Source organism: Rhinoderma darwinii, chromosome 2 (genome assembly GCF_050947455.1).
Source record: "Rhinoderma darwinii isolate aRhiDar2 chromosome 2, aRhiDar2.hap1, whole genome shotgun sequence".
NCBI lineage: Eukaryota > Metazoa > Chordata > Amphibia > Anura > Rhinodermatidae > Rhinoderma > Rhinoderma darwinii.
In genome coordinates this window covers 439574545-439595827 of record NC_134688.1, presented here as the reverse complement: position 1 = coordinate 439595827, position 21283 = coordinate 439574545, and positions in this window count along the sequence as shown.

The following is a 21283-nucleotide window of genomic DNA, read 5'->3' as shown; positions in this document are numbered from 1 at the left end:
AAATCATCAAGATCGGCTGCTGGCAGCTACCTTTGCAATTGCTGACCAATGACGTTCCAGATGTGCTCAATGGAATACAAGCCTGTAGAGGCTGCAGGCCATCGTAAGCTGCTCACAGTAGCATGAGCAACACGCGGCCTGGCATTGCCCTGTTGAAATACGGCTTCTGGGACACCTTGGAGAAATGGCCGTACCACTGGTTCGACGACCAAATCAATGTAACGCTGAGCCAGTAGTGTACCTGAAATGAAGACTAAAGTGGACCAGCTACTGTACATTATGCCCCCCACACCATAATCCTGGGAGTCGGAACGGAGTGACGTTCCCTTTGTGAAGGCCTCCTTATGGCATTGCCCACGTGGTCTCCAGAACTATCTCCGGCTATCATTGCATCCGAGACAAAATCGGAACTCATCGCTGAAGAGGCTAGACCAGCCTCCACTGCCGTCTTGCTGTGCACCATGATAGGCTTTGAGAGCGGTTGCGTGTGGCGTGTGGTCAACGGACCACCTGTAGATGGATGTCTGGCTCATAGCCCAATGTCATTCAAACGCCTTACGATGGTCTGTGTCGACACTGGTTTCCGCCCTAGGCTTACGATGTCACATCAAATCTCACGTGCAGTACAGAATCACTGTGCTCCATTCTTCCAATGAAGATGTTCCATCAGTGCAGAGGTTTGCCTCTGCACACCTCTTGGTGTCTTTCCCATTCAATGTTGTTCTCCCAACCTCCGGGACACGCAACGTTGAACAGTGCTAACATCTCGACCTAGGAGCATAGCAATCTGCCGAAATAATAAACCAAGGTCTCTCAGTTCAAGGATTCTGTCCTCAGTTTGCGACAAGTGGCGATAACTGGCACATCGACAAACAGGAGGCATCGCACAAACATCCCACACCACTTGATCCGATTTTTTTAAGTTTAAAGTGGCAAAAAAACTTTGCTTTCAATCTGGCTTTTATGCCCCTCACACATGCAAAAGATTGGAGCTTGGTGCTTGAAAATTTGATCATTTGCAGATCTTAGCGATACCTGCTACTTTCTCGATTTGCATAACCTTACGGCTTGCCCTTCCTGGTGTTGCAATTTCAATGTTGAGGAGTGTATTATATAAGGTACATAAAAAGTTAGTGCAATCATTCGAAATATTAAGAATGTTGAGAAAATAACAACAAAAGGAGTTAAGAATCAGGTTCACTAGATAGTTAAATTGCCATGAGAAAAAGATAAATGTGGATTACCCCCTTGCTGCTCAATACTGCTATAAGAAATAAAAAGGAGATGCTTCATGGTAAAATAAGTAAAGGTAATTAGAAGATACAGCTCCATCCTCTGAGTGTAATAAAAAAAAGTTTAAAATGTATTTAAAATAAAAGCAGTACAACGTGTTTAAAGGGGTTGTCCAGTCCCAAACAATTTATGACCATAGGACATCAATATCCGATCAGATGTTTTGAAGGGGCCGAAGTACTTGTACGAGCGTTGCTTTCCCTTCATTTCCTTTACTGGTCAGACTGTCAATCGCTGACACACTTGTAGATTTTTTGGCACTAGACAACCCCTTTAAGGATCAGTTCAATCACTTCATCAGGTTTATAACAGTGTACTGCTTTTATTTTTAAAGCTCTTTTATTTTTTCCTTGTGGGATAGTTTACTGAAATGCTCAATGTCATGGACTTAAAGGACACCTGTCACGTGGTACATGCTGCCCCATCTGCGGGCAGAAAGTTATAGAGCAGGAGGAGCTGAGTAGATTGATATATAGCTTGTAGAAAGTTAGAAAAGATTATAGATAACCTGAATTTTAGTCATTTAAGTGCCTGCTTACTCTAGGCTTAAGAGTCTAGTGGGCAGTCCCACACAGTGATTGGCTGCTACTTCTATATTCACACTGATAAAGGAAATACTGTCCTTCAGTGGTTGAGACGGCCCACTGGACTCTTAAACCCAGAGCGATCAGAGATTTATTTCAATAAAATAAAAGATATCCTGAATCTTTTACCACAAAGCTATATATCAATCTGCTCAGCTCTTCCTGCTCTATAACATGCTGCCCGCAGAAGGTACCCTTGTCACGTCTTCTTGTCATATTGTTTACATATGGCACAAAATTCGTACAGCGAGGAGCTGGGGAAGAATTTAGACAATCACTATATTAGTAGGAGACTTTTGTTAGGCAAGCCTCATGCCTCATGACTTGATGTGTGCCTGAAAACATATTTTCAGCTGCTTTTTGGAATAAAGTAGATCCTGGTAAACCTTTAAGCAACCAATATCCATCTCAAAATTCACTAAATCCTGTTGTAAGGGGAAGCAGCTATTATAAAGGAAGCTAAATATAGTCTTCAACATCCTACAGCGAGACTGTCTGAAAAATGAGAATGTCACTTTTGTGCTCATTCAGGGCTCGAAAGCATTCACTGGTGAATTATCTTAATTAAAGAATGTAATTATTTTAGGATTATTTTCTTATTCTTTAATTTCCCCAGTAAAGTGATCTTCCATTAATCATGAGTTATTTTCTAATCTTTGTATTTATCCAACAAAAATGTTTGTCACACTTCACTATGTTTTACATATTACACTTTTACTGCTTGTTCCCTTAGTCCCTGCATCTAATTTGCAGCCAGATAGTTTTATTATTATTATTTTACTGTGCATTGATATTATCTGGGGGATAACAGAAATCGTGGTTGTGAATATATTATTGTCAAATTGTATAATTGTAGAAAAGAAAGACTTGAGTTTTTATTTTTAATTTATGGCCACTCAACCTGAATATCATGGCCTTTATATGGTGAAAGGCTTGAAAAGAGTAAACTGGCTTAACAATGCTCAATACCATTAGACAAAATGCTTTTACCTATCCAAGCGATTCTGAGATTAGTTTCTCGTGACACATTGGACTTTAAGTTAGTGGTAAAATTTGGTCAGTACTATTAATATTTAATTGAGAAAAACATCAAAATGTAGCGAAAAATTGCAAAAAATAGCATTTTTCTAAATTTAAATGTATCTGCTTGTAAGACAGGTAGTTATACCACACAAAATTGTTGCTTATTAACAATTCCCATATGTATACTTTAGATTGGCATAGTTTTTTGAACATCCTTTTTTTTTTTTTTAGGACTTTACAAGGCTTAGAAGTTTAGCAGAAATTTTGCACATTTTCAAGAAATTTTCAAAAAGCTATTTTTACAGGGACCAGTTCAGTTCTGAAGTGGCTTTGAGGGGCCTCTTCAATACAAAGCCCCATAAGTCATCCCATTTTAAAAACGGCACCCTCAAAGTATTCAAAACAGCTTTTAGAAAGTTAATTAACCCTTTAGGTGTTTCACAAGAATTAATGCAAAGTAGAGGTGAAATTTAGAAATTATTTTTTTTTTGCAGAAATTCATAGTTAATCATTATTTGGGGTTTTACCAGAGAAATGCAACTCAATTTTTATTGCCCAGATTTTGCAGTTTTTAGAAATATCCCACATGCGGCCCTAGTGTGCTAATGGACTGAAACACAGGCCTCAGAAGCCAAGGAACACCTAGAGGATTTTGGGGCCTTCTTTTTATTAGAATATATTTTAGGCACCATGTCAGGTTTGAATAGGTCTTGTGATACTAAAACAAAAGAAACACCCAAAAAAAGACCTCATTTTGGAAACTACACCCACAAGGAATAATCTAGGTGTAGTGAGAATTTTGACCCCACAGGTGTTTCATAGATTTTATTAGAATTTGGACGTGGAAATGAAAAACTTTAATTTTTCCCAATAAGATGTAGTCTTAGCTAAAATGAAGAAAAAAAAACAATGTCCACAAGGAATAAAGAAGAAAAAGCCTACTAACATTTCTGGAGTAAGGAAATACCCCATATGTGGTCATAAACTGCTTTTTAGGCACACGGCAGAGCTCAGAAGAGAAGGAGCGCCATTTGGCTTTTGGATTACAGATTTCGCTGGATTGGTTTCTTAGCACCATGTCGCTTTTGAAAGCCCCTAAGGTACTAGCACAGTGGAAACTACCCAAAAGTGACTCCATTTATGAAACTACACCCCTTTAGGAATTCATCTACGGGTGTAGTGAGCATTTTGACCCCACATGTGTTTAATAGATTTTATTAGAATTGGGCAGTGAAAATAAAAAATAATCCTTTTTCTTCAATAAGACGTAGCTTTAGCTCAACATTTTTCATTTTCTCAACAAATAAAGGAAAAAAAGAACCCCAACATAAGTGGTCCCCCAACTATGAAGTGTGATAAGTCCTCAGATGGGATAGATGGACCTTTGTAACCACGCTCCGACTCCGGGGTTCCGGTTGAAAGGTCAAAAGCTAAAGGGTGTGCAGAGGTAGCAGTTGCACTCAGAGCTGGTGCCAAGAAAGCCAAAAGTCCCCTCTGTCACATAAGAAGACAACAATTTTATAATGGCACATGGTAGGTGGGGACCCTGTTACAGATTGTGTATTGGGGCAGAGGAGCTTCTGCCAGGGTACAACCTCAACCTCTGCAGCTCGATAGGTGTTGCCATGGACATAGCTCTATTAGTTTATAATACTATACATATTGAATAAAATCTGCTCTATCTACAGTATATGTTGTCTAAGTATATCTGTACCTTAAATGATGTAAAGTGTCCAAAAAACAACAACAACAACATGTAGATTCAAGGTTATATCACACGAAACGAAAATCTCCTCTCCAGCAAAAATAAAGTCAGCAAACTGACCCACTTGTAAGTGAGAGCCGCAACACATTAATGTTCTAAACAGGGAAATGTCTGCTGCTTGACCATGCATTAAATAGTCCTCTCCTCACTAGTGGCTCACTTTAAGTGCTAAAGAAAATCCTCTATTTATTAATATGCTTCAACGTCCGTGGTTACATTTCATAACAGCTGACAAAAGGGATTTCTGTGAGGTCTGCGCTGCTGAATGCACTTTGGAAATAAATTGAGAACTAACATATTCTGATTTGTGTTTATCGTTTCAGTGCGCAGAACTGTGCAGTTATTGGAATGTGACACCCCGGGATTGTCTTTCTCAATGTATAAGACATCATTACTCCGGGTCTTGCATGCTATGACAAATTGCTACCAGCATACAGATCAACACATTCATAATACGTTCCGTTCTGTAATTGTTCTTATTAGCTATATTTTTCTTAACTAATGGAGCCGTTAATGAAAGTCATCCTAATGAACCACGGATGTTTTTTTCTCACTCCATCCTTGTAGAGGCATCATTTATATAGAAGTTTTGCAAGCAAATGCCATAATGACAGAGAGGAGGAACTCTGCCAAATGACAACCTAAAATAGCCATAAACAATATATACTAAGCATAGGAGTAAAATAAATAAGCTGCATCAATTTGAGAACGGTTCTCCGGTACTTTCTACCTCTGCTATAGCACAGACACTCGATTGATGTAATATTGAAACAGCTGCATGGATGAAGTGTGTAATCAGGTTTTATTACCTTTGCAGTTGGAATAAAATAAAATAAAAAGGTAAAATCAAACTTATTATGAGGTTTCACCGGTGTAGAGATATATTAGGGAATGATCTTAGATAACTGTTTGAATTGTGCCAGACGCTTGGTTGTTTTGGAGGTTTTGTTCTTAATGAAAATAAAATATGTATGAAAGAATATACTGACAATATTTTTCATAAATTTGACATTTGCAGAATTTGTAAAACATACTGTAATATGCAGAGGTTATTTTATTCTTTTTACAGGGTTTTAAGAGTTAGATGTGAAATCATGTTTAAGGAGGTATTATTCTCTACTGGGTTGTAAACAGCAATTATATGGTATAAGGCTGTTTTGTTTTGCAAAAACGTATGCTGGAGAATGTAATATTAGAAGCGTTAACTATATGTATTGCACCATTACGCCAACAGATAGTGACTGTTCCATAAGGGTATTTCACACACCGTGAGAAAAAATGGCCCTATTGCTTCCAGAAAATATAGCTGTAAATAGAGATGAGCGAACCGGGACAACCGAACCCGGTTTCGGTCCGAACTTCCGGAAAAGTTCGGTTCGCAGCGAATCCGAACTTCACCGGGTTCGGCCGAACCCGTTTTGACCGAACCCGGTCAAAAATATTATACAAATCGGCAGCCACTTGTCTCTATCAATCACTGATAGAGAAAAGAGGCTGCTGATTAAAAATAAAATAAAAAGCATTTCATACGTACCTGGTCGTTGTCTTGCGGACGAGTCTCTCTTCTTCCTCCAGTCCGACCTTCTTTTCTGACGCGGCAGCCTGTGATTGGCTGCAGAGGCCTCTGCAGCCCGTGATTGGCTGCAGAGGTCTCTGCAGCCCGTGATTGGCTGCAGAGGCCTCTGCAGCCCGTGATTGGCTGCAGCGCTCACATGGGCTGCATCGTCATCAAGGAATGTCGGGCCGGATGTCGCGAGGGACGCGTCACCAAGGCAACGGCCAGGAGACCGGACTGGAGGAAGCAGGGAGTTCCCGGTAAGTGTGAACGTCTTTTTTTTTTTTACAGGTACTCTATATTGTGATCGGTAGTCACTGTCCAGGGTGCTGAAACAGTTACTGCCGATCAGTTAACTCTTTCAGCACCCTGAAGAGTGACTATTTACTGACGTCGCCTAGCAACGCTGCCGTAATGACGGGTGCACACATGTAGCCACCCGTCATTACGGGGCCTCATGCACACGACCGTAAAAACACCCGTTATTAAGGGTCGTAATTACGACCCGAAATAGCGGGCCCATAGACTTCTGTTAGCCACGGGTACCTTCCCGTTTTCTCACGGGAAGGTGCCCGTGCCGTTAAAAAGATAGAACATGTTCTATTTTTTTATTTTACGGGTCGTGCTCGTAATTACGACTCGTAATTACGAGCACGGCCGGCCGCTTTTACGAGCCGTGCTGTCATTATAAGGGTATGTTCACACGACAGCGTCCGTTACGGCTGAAATTACGGGGATGTTTCCGCCTGAAAAAAACCCCGTAATTTCAGCCGTTATGGCATATGCAGGCGCTTGAACGCCGCGTCCATTACGGACGTAATTGGCGCTGCTATTCATTGGAGTCAATGAATAACGGCTCCAATTACGGCCAAAGAAGTGACAGGTCACTTCTTTGACGCGGGCGTCTATTTACGCGCCGTCATTTGACAGCGGCGCATAAATTACGCCTCGTGTGAACAGACAAACGTCTGCCCATTGCTTTCAATGGGCAGATGTTTGTCCGCGCTATCGAGGCGCTATTTTTGGACGTAATTCGGGGCAAAAACGCCCGAATTACGTCCGTAATTAGTGAGTGTGAACATACCCTGTGTTCACACGCACTAATTACGGATGTAATTCGGGATTTTTTGCCCCGAATTACGCCCGAAAATAGCGCCTCGATAGCGCTGACAAACATCTGCCCATTGAAAGCAATGGGCAGACGTTTGTCTGTTCACACGAGGCGTATATTTACGCGCCGCTGTCAAATGACGGCGCGTAAATAGACGCCCGCGTCAAAGAAGTGACCTGTCACTTCTTTGGCCGTAATTGGAGCCGTTATTCATTGACTCCAATGAATAGCAGCGCCAATTACGTCCGTAATGGACGCCGCGTTCAAGCGCCTGCACATGCCGTTACGGCTGAAATTACGGGGATGTTTTCAGACGGAAACATCCCCGTAATTTCAGCCGTTACGGACGCTGTCGTGTGAACATACCCTAAATTTTATAGCAGCACGGCCCGTAAAATAGAAAAATAGAACATGTTCTATTTTTTTAACGGCACGGGCACCTTCCCGTGAGAAAACGGGAAGGTACCCATGGGTAACAGAAGTCTATGAGCCCGTTATTGCGGGTCGTAATTACGACCCACAATAACGGGTGTTTTTACGGTCGTGTGCATAATGGGAGCACGGCTTGGAAAAACGACCGGCTGCCTGTGGCCGGCCGTGCTCCTCTCCTGAAATACTCTGTGCTGCCTTAAACTCTGTGGACAGGTCAGGATCCTGTTTCTTTTAAATGCTGCTAGGGAACCCGCTCGATCCACTATATAAGGCTGCGCTACAGTGCAGCATTTAAAATAAACAGGATCCTGACCTGTCCACAGAGTTTAAGGCAGCACAGAGTATTTCAGGAGATGAGCGTGCAGATTCAGTGCTGCTGTGAACTCTGCTCTTACCATTACGTAGCTCTCAGTCTGTTACCTCTCCTCCACTCCTGTCCTCAATAACACCTTCACATGATTGGCAAGTCACCACCCCGCACAAGATCCGCACGCTCATCTCCTGAAATACTCTGTGCTGCTGTGAACTCTACTCTTACCATTACGTGGTGACTTGCCAATCATGTGAAGGTGTTCTTGAGGACAGGAGTGGAGGAGAGGTAACAGACTGAGAGCTACGTAATGGTAAGAGCAGAGTTCACAGCAGCACTGAATCTGCACGCTCATCTCCTGAAATACTCTGTGCTGCCTTAAACTCTATGGACAGGTCAGGATCCTGTTTCTTTTAAATGCTGCACTATAGCGCAGCCTTATATAGTGGATCGAGCGGGTTCCCCAGCAGCATTTAAAAGAAACAGTGTGTGTGTTTGGGTATGTGTCTTTGTCTGTTTTTGTTTTTATATGTGTGTTTGTGTGTTTGTGTATATATGGGTGTGTTTGTGTATATGTGTTTGTGTATATATATGGGTGTATGTGTATATGTTTGTGTGTAGATGTTTGTGTGTGTGTGTTTTTGTATATGTGTGTGTTTGTGTATATGTGTGTATATGGGTGTGTTTGTGTATATATGGGTGTGTTTGTGTATATATATGGGTGTATTTGTATATATGTTTGTGTGTAGATGTGTGTTTGTGTATATGTGTGTGTTTGTGTATATGTGTGTGTTTGTGTATGGTTGTTTGTGTGTGCGTGCGTGTATATATGTGTGTAGGTGAGTAGAAGTATTGTTCACATTGATAACTGTTTTTTTATGTTGTTGCAGATTTTGATGTACCGATTGGACTACATCTTCGATTCGTTGGACTACTGCGTAGATCTACGTTTTTTTAAAATTTAATAAAATGGTTAACGAGGGTTTTGTTGGGGATTTCTTATTTCAATAAAAAAGAATTGTCTTTGTGTTTTTTTTTAAACTTTATTAGTGCCTAGATAATGGCAGTTGGCTGATTGACAGCGTCCATTATTAAGGCGGTACTTAGTGTTAGCCAGTGCAGAGGCTAGCACTAACCACCCATTATTACCCCGGTACCCACCACCACCAGGGGTGCCGGGAAGAGCTTGGTACGATCCAGTACCCGACCATCTGTTGTGATGGTCGGGTACTGGGGCGGCCGTAGGCTGGTATTATGAGGCTGGGAAGGGCCAAAAACAGTGGACCTTCCCACCCTTGTAATGCTAGGCTGCTGCTGCTGTGTTGTATCAGGCTGGTTATAAAAATGGGGGGGACCCCACGTCATTTTTTTTGGGGAATTTAACAAATTTAACAATAGACGTTGGGTCCCCCACATTTTTAATAACCAGCCATATACGCAGCAGTCTGGCATTACATGGGTGGGAAGGGCCACTGGTTTTGTCCATTCCCAGGCTAATAACACTGTGTTGTATGTGGCTGGTTATGATAAATTGGGTGGAACCCCATGTCTTTTTAAAAAAAAAAAAAAATAATAAAAAAAAAAATGACGTGGGGTCCCCCCCACTTTTATAACCAGCCAGATACAACACAGCAGCAGCAGCCTAGCATTACAAGGGTGGGAAGGTCCACTGTTTTTGGCCCTTCCCAGCCTCATAATACCAGCCTGCGGCCGCCCCAGAGCCCGACCATCACAACAGATGGTCGGGTACTGGATCGTACCTGGCTCTTCCCGGCACCCCTGGTGGTGGTGGGTACCGGGGTAATAATGGTGGTTAGTGTTAGCCTCTGCACCGGCTAACACTAAGCCTCGCCTTAGTAATGGATGTTGTCACTCAGACAGCGGCCATTACTAAAGTGGTAGTAATAAAATTTGAAAAGAAAAAGACAAAGATATAGATAAAATATTTTATTGAAATAAAGCACCCCCAACACAACCCTCATTAACCATTTTATTGTAGAAAAAAAAACCGTCATCGAAGTAGTCCTCGAAACCGACGTAGTCCAAACACCAAACCTGTAAAAAAAAATAAAATGAAATAAAACATGTCGTAGGCTTAGATTCAGTTTAATGTGTGATACTGACTGTTATACCATGTATAGAAGCCTGCCGCGAAGTTGACTTAGATACAGGGCGCCAGCAGACAGTATCATACATGGCCATACAGACATGTATACAAACAAACATACATACATGCAAACTATCATACATACATGCATACACACACACATGAAACCATACATACAAACATGCAAAGATACATACATATATACAAGCATGCACAAATATACATGCAAACATAAATACATGCAAACATAATTACATACATGCACATATATATAAACATACATGCAAAAATAAAAACATGCAAACATACATGACAACATACATACATACATGCAAACATACATACATACAAACATGTATACATACATGACAACATACATACATGACAACATACATACATGCAAATATACATTCATGCAAACATACATAAATGCAAACATACATACATGCAAATATATACATGCAAATATACATACAAACATGCACATATATACATACATGACAACATACATACATGACGACATACATACATACATACATAAAATGCAAACATACATACATACATTCATGCAAACATACATGCAAATATATACATGCAAATATACACATGCAAATATACACATACATGCAAACATACACACATGCAAACATACATACATGCAAATATACATACAAACATACATGCACATATATACATACATACATGACAACATACATGCATACATACATACATGCAAACATACATTCATGCAAACATACATTCATGCAAACATACATACATACATGCAAACATACATTCATGCAAACATACATACATACATGCAAACATACATACATGCAAACATACATGCAAATATATACATGCAAATATACATACACACATGCACATATATACATACATGCCAACATACATGCACATATATACATACATACATGACAACATACATACATACATACATGCCAACATACATACATGCCAAAAAAAAATAATAATACGTTCATACTTACTTTCCTCCTGTCCGGGCTCGAGCGATGACGTTTCATCCATGTCGCCGCTGCAGCCTGTGATTGGCTGCAGAGGCGGTCACGTGGGATGAAGCGTCATCCTGCCGTGCGCGACCGCCACTACAGCCTGTGATTGGCTGCAGCGGCGAAAGGGATGAAACGTCATCGCTGGAGGCCGGACAGGAGGAAAGTAAGTACGAACGTATAATTTTTATTTTTTTATTACATTTAAATTGTATTTTCCGCGCGCCGAGCATGTACTGTCAAGGTTGCTGAAAGAGTTAGTGCAGCCCATTAACTCTATCAGCACCCGAGACAGTAGCATGCTCGGCACACGGAAGTGACAGGTTCGGTCCGAACTAGTTCGGTCCGAATCGAACTTTTTTGTGAAATTCGGCGAACTAGCCGAACCGAACTTTTGAAAAGTTCGCTCATCTCTAGCTGTAAACATGCAATTTTTCAACTGTACGGAGATACGGAAAAATGTCCGTATTACGGCCGCTTGTCCGTATTACATCCTTGTTAGATCTGTGTTGGATCCTTAATTGATGCTTTTTTTTTAATGTCCATATTTTCAGGAATCATCAAAAGTTATTTCCTCTGTTATCTCAAAAAGAATACAGATCTAATATGGATCCAAAATGGAAGATTTTCAAATCCATAATCCTTAATTGATATGGCGATATAACGGTGCCTCCATTGACTACTATGGGAAATTGTCATCCGCATATCAGCCTCCGATGAAGCATGCTGTGTTTTTCTTTTCACGACCTTTGACTCTGCGTGTGTCCAAGCAGAAAGAAGATCATTTGAATTTATTTATCATTATATGGTCAGTGTACAGACAATATAGTTTTCAATTTAGTCTAGGATACTACAGGGAGATAAAAAAAACGGTCGTGTGAATAAGCCCCAATAATCACCGTTTGGCAATTTATAAATTAAATACGTTTTCCCACTATCAAACATTTTATCTGAGCTCCCCTAGCATAATAAACCTCCATATACATGCTTATCTTACAGTTTGATCCGTCCTCTTTTTCTGTCGCAGCTTCGGCATCTTATTTTCCTTTAAAGGCTCAAATGGACGGTCCAGCAGAGCTTGTCACATGACCCCCGCTCTAATGTAAAACATTGCATTACCCATGACAGCACATCTGCCCTATAATCTTTGTGCCAATAGGTCATCCTACTCTTGGGCTATCCTCCCAGTTAAAGAGGCTCTGTCACCAGATTTTGCAACCCCTATCTGCTATTGCAGCAGATAGGCGCTGCAATGTAGATTACAGTAACGTTTTTATTTTTAAAAAACGAGCATTTTTGGCCAAGTTATGACCATTTTTGTATTTATGCAAATGAAGCTTGCAAAAGTACAACTGGGCGTGTTTACAGTAAAAGTACAACTGGGCGTGTATTATGTGTGTACATCGGGGCGTGTTTACTACTTTTACTAGCTGGGCGTTAGGAATGGGAGTGTATGATGCTGACGAATCAGCATCATCCACTTCTGTTCGTTAACGCCCAGCTTCTGGCAGTGCAGACACACAGCGTGCTCTCGAGAGATCACGCTGTGACGTCACTCACTTCCTGCCCCAGGTCCTGCATCGTGTCGGCCACATCGGCACTAGAGGCTACAGTTGATTCTGCAGCAGCATCAGCGTTTGCAGGTAAGTAGCTACATCGACTTACCTGCAAACGCCGATGCTGCTGCCGAATCATCTGTAGCCTCTGGTGCCGATGTGTCCTCGCTCGTCCGACACGATGCAGGACCTGGGGCAGGAAGTGAGTGACGTCACAGCGTGATCTCTCGAGAACACGCTTTGTCTGCACTGCCAGAAGCTGGGCGTTCTGAAGAGAAGTGGATGATACTTCTCATCAGAACGCCCAGCTAGTAAAAGAAGTAAACACGCCCCGATGTACGCACATAATACACGCCCAGTTGGACTTTTACTTTAAACACGCCCAGTTGTACTTTTGCAAGCCTCATTTGCATAAATACAAAAATGGTCATAACTTGGCCAAAAATGCTCGTTTTTTAAAAATAAAAACGTTACTGTAATCTACATTGCAGCGCCTATCTGCTGCAATAGCAGATAGGGCTTGCAAAATCTGGTGACAGAGCCTCTTTAAGTCTTAGGGTATGTGCACACACACTAATTACGTCCGTAATTGACGGACGTATTTCGGCCGCAAGTTCCGGACCGAACACAGTGCAAGGAGCCGGGCTCCTAGCATCATACTTATGTACAATGCTAGGAGTTCCTGCCTCGCTGCAGGACAACTGTCCCGTAGTGTAATCATGTAATCAGTACGGGACAGTTGTCCTGCAGCGAGGCAGGGACTCCTAGCATCGTACATAAGTATGATGCTAGGAGCCCGGCTCCCTGCACTGTGTTCGGTCCGGTACTTGTGGCCGAAATACGTCCGTCAATTACGGACGTAATTAGTGTGTGTGCACATACCCCTATGGGACTGCAGTGCTGTAATCCTCAGACATGCAGTTAATAGCAGCTCCAGAGGAATGAGCTCCTTCCAGCTCCATTTTCTATCAGGTTACAGTCAAAACTCTATCGCTGCGACTACCACTAAATTGCGGCAATATCGTGGTTTTAACAAAATTGCAGAAAACACAAGGCCTTTTAGCGGTGGTCACTCCAATAAAGTGCAAATTGAATGGTTGGATTATACAGATGTAGCCAAGTTTATCTTGACTGATAAGTTGCTGCAGCGTGATATCACACAACAAAAGCCATTGAAAAGTCATTGAGTAAGTCAAGATAAGGTTTCTTGCTACTGTTTATTTAATGCGTTAAAAGTCGAGATAAAGACGGCTACAGCTGTAGTTAGCAATGTGGTTCGTCTCAGAGTTGCATACAATAATAAACAAATATAAAATATAAACTTTGTAGTAATCAGCACTGCTTGTTAAGGCTGGGTTCACACAGAGTTTTTTGCAGGCAGAATTTTTTTTTTTTCCGTTTGGAATTTTGTGGCTGATTTTTGATCAGCCCGCACACCGATTTTCGCTGCGTTTTTCGCCCGTGGCCATTGAGCGCCGCGGCAAAAAACGCAGCGAAATACAATTCCTCTGCCTCCCATTGATGTCAATGGGAGGTCAGAGACGCAAACGCACGAAGATAGGGCATGTTCCTTCTTTTTCCAGCGACACGTGTTTTCCGCTCGCGGGAAATAAACGCCTCCGCCTCCTATTGAAATCAATGGGAGGCATTTTCGGCCGTTTGTTGGAGCATTTTGTGACGCAGTTTCCGCGTCTGAAAATGTGTCAAAAAAACTCAGTGTGAACTGACCCTAATAGCCACTTTTCAGCAGCAATACAAATTTTGCAAAAGGGCACTGTCCAGTCCAGTACAATCCGGCCTTCTTTTCAGCTGCTTTCAGGGTTTGATTATACCCATATAGGGTAAGATGGAGCAAGGATGAGGTCCATCAGCACTAAGGGTATGTTCACACGGCTTAGCAAAATACGTCTGAAAATACGGAGCTGTTTTCAAGCGACATATTTTACGGACGTTATTGGAGCTGTGTTTCAATGGAGTCAATGAAAAATGGCTCCAAAAACGTCCCAAGAAGTGACATGCACTGCTTTTTGGCGGGCGTCTTTTACACGCCTTCTTTTGACAGCGACGCATAAAATAATTTTTAGGCGTAATGGAGCCGTTTTTTCAGGCGTAATTCGAGGCGTTAAATGCCCGAAAAACACTGCGCGTGAACATACCCTTAGGGCTTATTTACACGAACGTGTAATACGTCCGTGCAATGCGCGTGATTTTCACGCGCCCTGCACGGACCTATGTTAGTCTATGGAGCCGTTCAGACAGTCCGTGATTTTCACGCCGCGTATGTCCGCCGCGTGAAACGCACGACATATCCTATATTTGTGCGTTGTTCGCGCATCACGCACCCATTGAAGTCAATAGGTGCGTGAAAATCACTTCCGTGTGACGCGCGTGATTCGCGCAACAGCAGTCAAAACTATGATTGAAAACAGAAAAGCACCACGTGCTTTTCTGTTTTCAAACATACAAAGAGTGTCATAATGATGGCGGCTGCGCGAAAATCACGCAGCCACGCATCATACGGGGATGAGACATGGAGCTGTTAAGTGCCTTTTGCGCGCGCAAAAGGCACACGCTCGTGTGAATCCGGCCTGAGAGTGATGTTATCCTAGTGGTCTTCTCCTGCATAAGGTCCTGTCACATGATCACATTACTTTCTTTGAGTAGCGCTGCAGTTAGGACTAATGAACAGCACCGCGGCGCTGAGGGCTGCATCCCGCATTCTCGCCTCTACTTACAGGACGGAGCTACAGTGCAGGCACGATATTGCAAAACCCCAAGTGCATGCTTGCCCTACAGAAGAATGACCTACAGCCAGGGGCAAATAGATCACAACACTGGCAGGATTTGGGGTACTTGTAAGTATTTGTTTTGAATGCTACAAAATGACAAACGCTGCAAAATGACAAACGCTGCAAAATGACAAACGCTGCAAAATGACAAACGCTGCAATACGACAAACGCTGTAATACGACAAACACTGCAATATGACAAACGCTGCAAAATGGCAAATGCTGCAAAATGCGAAACGCTGCAAAATGACAAACGCTGCAATATGACAAATGCTGCAAAATGAGAAACGCTGTCAAATGAGAAACGCTGCAAAATGAGAAACGCTGCAATATAACAAACGCTGCAAAGTGACAAATGCTGCCAAATTACAAACGCTGCAAAATGACAAACGCTGAAAAATGACAAATGCTGCAATATGAAAAACGCTGCAAAGTGACAAAGGCTGCCAATTTACAAATGCTGCAAAATGAGAAACTCTGCAAAATGAGAAATGCTGCAATATGATAAACACTGCAAAATGAGAAACGCTGCAAAATGAGAAACGCTGCCAAATGAGAAACGCTGCCAAATGAGAAACGCTGCAAAATTAGAAACGCTGCAAAATGACAAACGCTGCAATATGACAAATGCTGCAAAATGACAGACGCTGCAATATGAGAAACGCTGCAAAATGAGAAACGCTGCCAAATGACAAACACTTGACGAGATTGGAGAAATCTGCATAGAAAACGGCTGAGGTTTGAACAGGTATCATACAGTTACGGCACATACGTATTTAGGGACACTCGGAAGTTTTCCTTTTTTGGCCTTAGGTGCGCTTTAATGTACAACTGTATTAAGTTATTACGGTGGATATATTTAAGGTGAGAAATAGATTTTGAAATAGATTTTTATATGTGTTTTAATTGGAAGGAGCTATTCATTTTTTCCTTAAAACTCGACTTTACTGACTGTTATTCTTATGTTTTCTTCAGCTCTTCACATCTTAGGCTTTGAACTTAAAATGTATGTTTAACACAGAAATTAACTTTTTTATTTTATCTCAAAAACAAAAAGTTTCCTGTGTCCTACAGCTCCACACACTCATTCATATCTTGAAATGGCAGCTAGCAAACTCTCCAGTAATAAATTACATTGTACAAAGGAAACTTTTAATCAGACCTGAAGAGTGGCTTCAAACTGAGGTGAGTGCATCCATCCATCTTCAATTAGCGCTGAGTGTTGTGCTGTTCTTTCCACACTGATTACATTTAACCTATCAATTCAAGTTTCCTATAAAGATTGTAGTTTCGAAAAATGGATAATGAATGTTTATCAGTGCTACTTTTATTTATTTTTGCAGTGCTTGTTGTTTACCAAGTTATATTCTTATATTAGTCATTGTTATGTTAGTCAATTTGGCCTAGGTTTTAACATATACACCCAAAAAATCTACTGACGTACACTACCGTTCAAAAGTTTGGGGTCACCCAGACAATTTTGTGTTTTCCATGAAAACTCACACTTATATTTATCAAATGAGTTGCAAAAATAACTAGAAAATATAGTCAAGACATTGACAAGGTTAGAAATAATGATTTTTATTTGAAATAATAATTTTCTCCTTCAAACTTTGCTTTCGTCAAAGAATGCTCCATTTGCAGCAATTCCAGCATTGCAGACCTTTGGCATTCTAGCTGTTAATTTGCTGAGGTAATCGGGAGAAATTTCACCCCATGCTTCCAGAAGCCCCTCCCACAAGTTGGATTGGCTTGATGGGCACTTCTTGCGTACCATACGGTCAAGCTGCTCCCACAACAGCTCTATGGGGTTGAGATCTGGTGACTACGCTGGCCACTCCATTACAGATAGAATACCAGCTGCCGGCTTCTTCCCTAAATAGTTCTTGCATAATTTGGAGGTGTGCTTTGGGTCATTGTCCTGTTGTAGCATGAAATTGGCTCCAATCAAGCGCTGTCCACAGGGTATGGCATGGCGTTGCAAAATGGAGTGATAGCCTTCCTTATTCATAATCCCTTTTACCTTGTACAAATCTCCCACTTTACCAGCACCAAAGCAACCCCAGACCATCACATTACCTCCACCATGCTTGACAGATGGTGTCAGGCACTCTTCCAGCATCTTTTCAGTTGCTCTGCATCTCACAAATATTCTTCTGTGTGATCCAAACACCTCAAACTTCGATTTGTCTGTTCATAACACTTTTTTCCAATATTCCTCTGTCCAATGTCTGTGTGCTTTTGCCCATATTAATCTTTTCCTTTTATTAGCCAGTCTCAGATATGGCTTTTTCTTTGCCACTCTGCCCTGAAGGCCAGCATCCCGGAGTCGCCTCTTCACTGTAGACGTTGACACTGGCGTTTTGCGGGTACTATTTAATGAAGCTGCCAGTTGAGGACCTGTGAGGCGTCTATTTCTCAAACTAGAGACTCTAATGTACTTGTATTGTTGCTCAGTTGTGCAGCGGGGCCTCCCACTTCTCTTTCTACTCTGGTTAGAGCCTGTTTGTGCTGTCCTCTGAAGGAAGTAGTACACACCGTTGTAGGAAATCTTCAGTTTCTTGACAATTTCTCTCATGGAATAGCCTTCATTTCTAAGAACAAGAATAGACTGTCGAGTTTCACATGAAAGCTCTCTTTTTCTAGCCATTTTGAGAGTTTAATCGAACCCACAAATGTAATGCTCCAGATTCTCAACTAGCTCAAAGGAAGGTCAGTTTTATAGCTCCTCTAAACAGCAAAACTGTTTACAGCGGTGCTAACATAATTGCACAAGGGTTTTCAAGTGTTTTCTAATCATCCATTAGCCTTCTAACACAGTTAGCAAACACAATGTACCATTAGAACACTGGAGTGATGGTCGCTGGAAATGGGCCTCTATACACCTATGTAGATATTGCATTAAAAACCAGACGTTTGCAGCTAGAATAGTCATTTAGCACATTAACAATGTATAGAGTGTATTTCTGATTAATTTAATGTTATCTTCATTGAAAAAACTGTGCTTTTCTTTAAAAAATAAGGACATTTCTAAGTGACCCTAAACTTTTGAACGGTAGTGTATATGTTAAATATAGGCACTGACGAATGCCTTAACAGTGATATTCGTAACCATATACATTAACGGTGTACGTTAAATGGATACGCCATGAATGCTCGTGACTCTATATAATGGTGCCATTATAGTCTATGGATGATGGATTCCCTTATGAGGGTATGTTGCCGTAAATGCCCCGAAAAACGGATAAAAAGGTATTTTTTTATGCGTTTTTCAAAACGGCGCATAAAAAAATGCCCCGTAAAAAAGAAGTGCATGTCACTTCTTGAGACATTTTTGGAGCTGTTTTTCATTGTGTCAATTGAAAAACAGCTCCAAAAATATCCGTAAAAAAATGCATTAAAAAAACGCTTGATGCATAAAAAACGGCTGAAAATCAGAGGCTGTTTTCCCTTCAAAATAGCTCCGTATTTTACAGCCGTTTTTTGTATAGCGTGTCCCTTAGGGTCAGTTCACATGACGGATTTTGCTTAGTGGGTCCCGCCGCAAAATCGGCCCCAAATTTTTACTGCCGTCGGCATAGAGATTCCTCCTCCCATTCATTTCAGTGGGAGGTTCGGGTGGAATCCGGATTGGGCAGGATGCTTCTTTTGTCCGCTAGATGAAAAAATCAGCTTGCGGGGAAAAAGAAGCATTCAACTCCCGTTGAAATGAATGGAATGCAGAATTTTGCGGCGGAATTAGCACTGGGTTCCAACGCAAAAATTACACCATGTGAATAGGGCGTTTAACACATATATCGCCCATAGACTATAATGATATCCTGGAAATAGTAGTCTACTAAGCTTTTCTATCCTCAAAATAAAAAAATGGATACGACGTAAAGCTGTCCGACGGAAGCCAAAAGGACCCACTTTTGGCCTTAGTCGGGCTAATGGGGCCCAATGGACATGTGTAGCGTTTAAGTCCAGAGGCTTTACCGACGTATATGCTAAACGTAGGGCCAATACATGATATGCATAGAGCTCAAAATGGATATACTTTTGATAAATAACATTTTCATCTAAAATTTACAATAAACTCCCTGAATATTGGTCTGTGAGGTTTCCTCTTTTGTTGTATTGAATTACTCTTGTATATACATAGCTGTTACTTAGTGTGACCGAACACAGTGCAGGAAGCCGGGCTCCTAGCATCATAGTTATGTAAGACGCTAGGAGTCCCTGCCTCGCTGCAGGACAACTGTCCCGTACTGTAATCATGTTTTCAGTACGGGACAGTAGTTCCACGGAGAGGCAGGGTCTCCTAGCGTCGTACATAACTATGATGCTAGGAGCCCGGCTCCCTGCAGTGTGTTCGGTCCGGGACTTACGGCCGAAATACGTTCCATTCATTACGGACGTAATGTGCTCGTGTGAATCCAGCCTAATTGTGATGCTTACTGCCTATACCAGATATTATAGGAAATGCAGTATTGATCATGACTGTGTCTCCAGTGCCAAAAAAAAAATATACGCACCAAGGAGCTGATACTTCTCATAATCGGGCTTTCAGATATTCAGACTGCAAAGAAATAACCAAGTATTTTGTGAACATGTGGTAATTACACAGCTATTTATGTTGTGAAGAATGAAAAGTAATTGCACATAAAATTACTATGAAAAAATCATGGAAATCTCTGCAGAATTTATCATAAAGTGATTACCGTGAAATTACCAAATAAACGATGTGCTCACTTTTTTTTAAGGCGCTATTGTAAAGGAACCACTAAGAATAAAGTATAATAGCATTTCATAAAGCAATGCCTTGTGGACCTATGAAGCGCATGTTTGGAACAGCTAATCGCACAATTAAATGACACATTTCTGCTAGCAATGCTTATAATGCAATGTGGCTGCAATTTACACAGGGACCCGATTATTGCCATGTAGACCTACTACTGTAGCATGGTAGAATGATGGAATAGGCTAGCAGATAAAGGCATTGCATATGGTCCATTGTTCTGTCTCTTGATATTCTTGGCACCTTAACACAAAGCTTTGGCTTTGTCACTAAATAAACGCAGTTTGAACAAAACATGCCTTCTAAGGCTGGGTTCACACGTGGCGGAATCTCACTTGAATTCCGCTGCGGACACTCCGCAGCGTTAATCCGCAGCGGAGCCGTTTCTCCATTGACTTCCACTTAAATTTAGAAGTGTTCGTTTAGACGATGCGTAAAATTCCGCTGCGGAGCATAGGCTGCGGAGCGGAATTTGGTGTCCGCAGCATGCTCTGTCTGTTGCGGAGCAGTGGCGGACTGGTTGCAGACTCATGGCGGAATTTCTCCATTGACTTCAATGGAGATTCTAAATTCCGCAATGAAGTCCGCAGCTGTCATGCACATGTTATGTGTGCTGCGGATGCGTCTTGCTTTTTTGCCATGACATTTCTTCATTCTGGCTGGTCCTATGTATTTCTAGGTCTACAGCCAGATTGAGGAAGTCAATGGGGCTCCCGGAATTACGGGAGCGTTGCTAGGAGACGTCAGTAAATAGTCACTGTCCAGGGTGCTGAAAGAGTTAAGCAATCGGCAGTAACTGTTTCTGCACCCTGGACAGTGACTACCGATCCCAATATACAGCAACCTGTAAAAAAATAGAAGTTCATACTTACCGAGAACTCCCTGCTTCTGTCTCCAGTCCAGCTTCCCAGGATGACGTTTCAGTCTAAGTGACGGCTGCAGCCAATCAC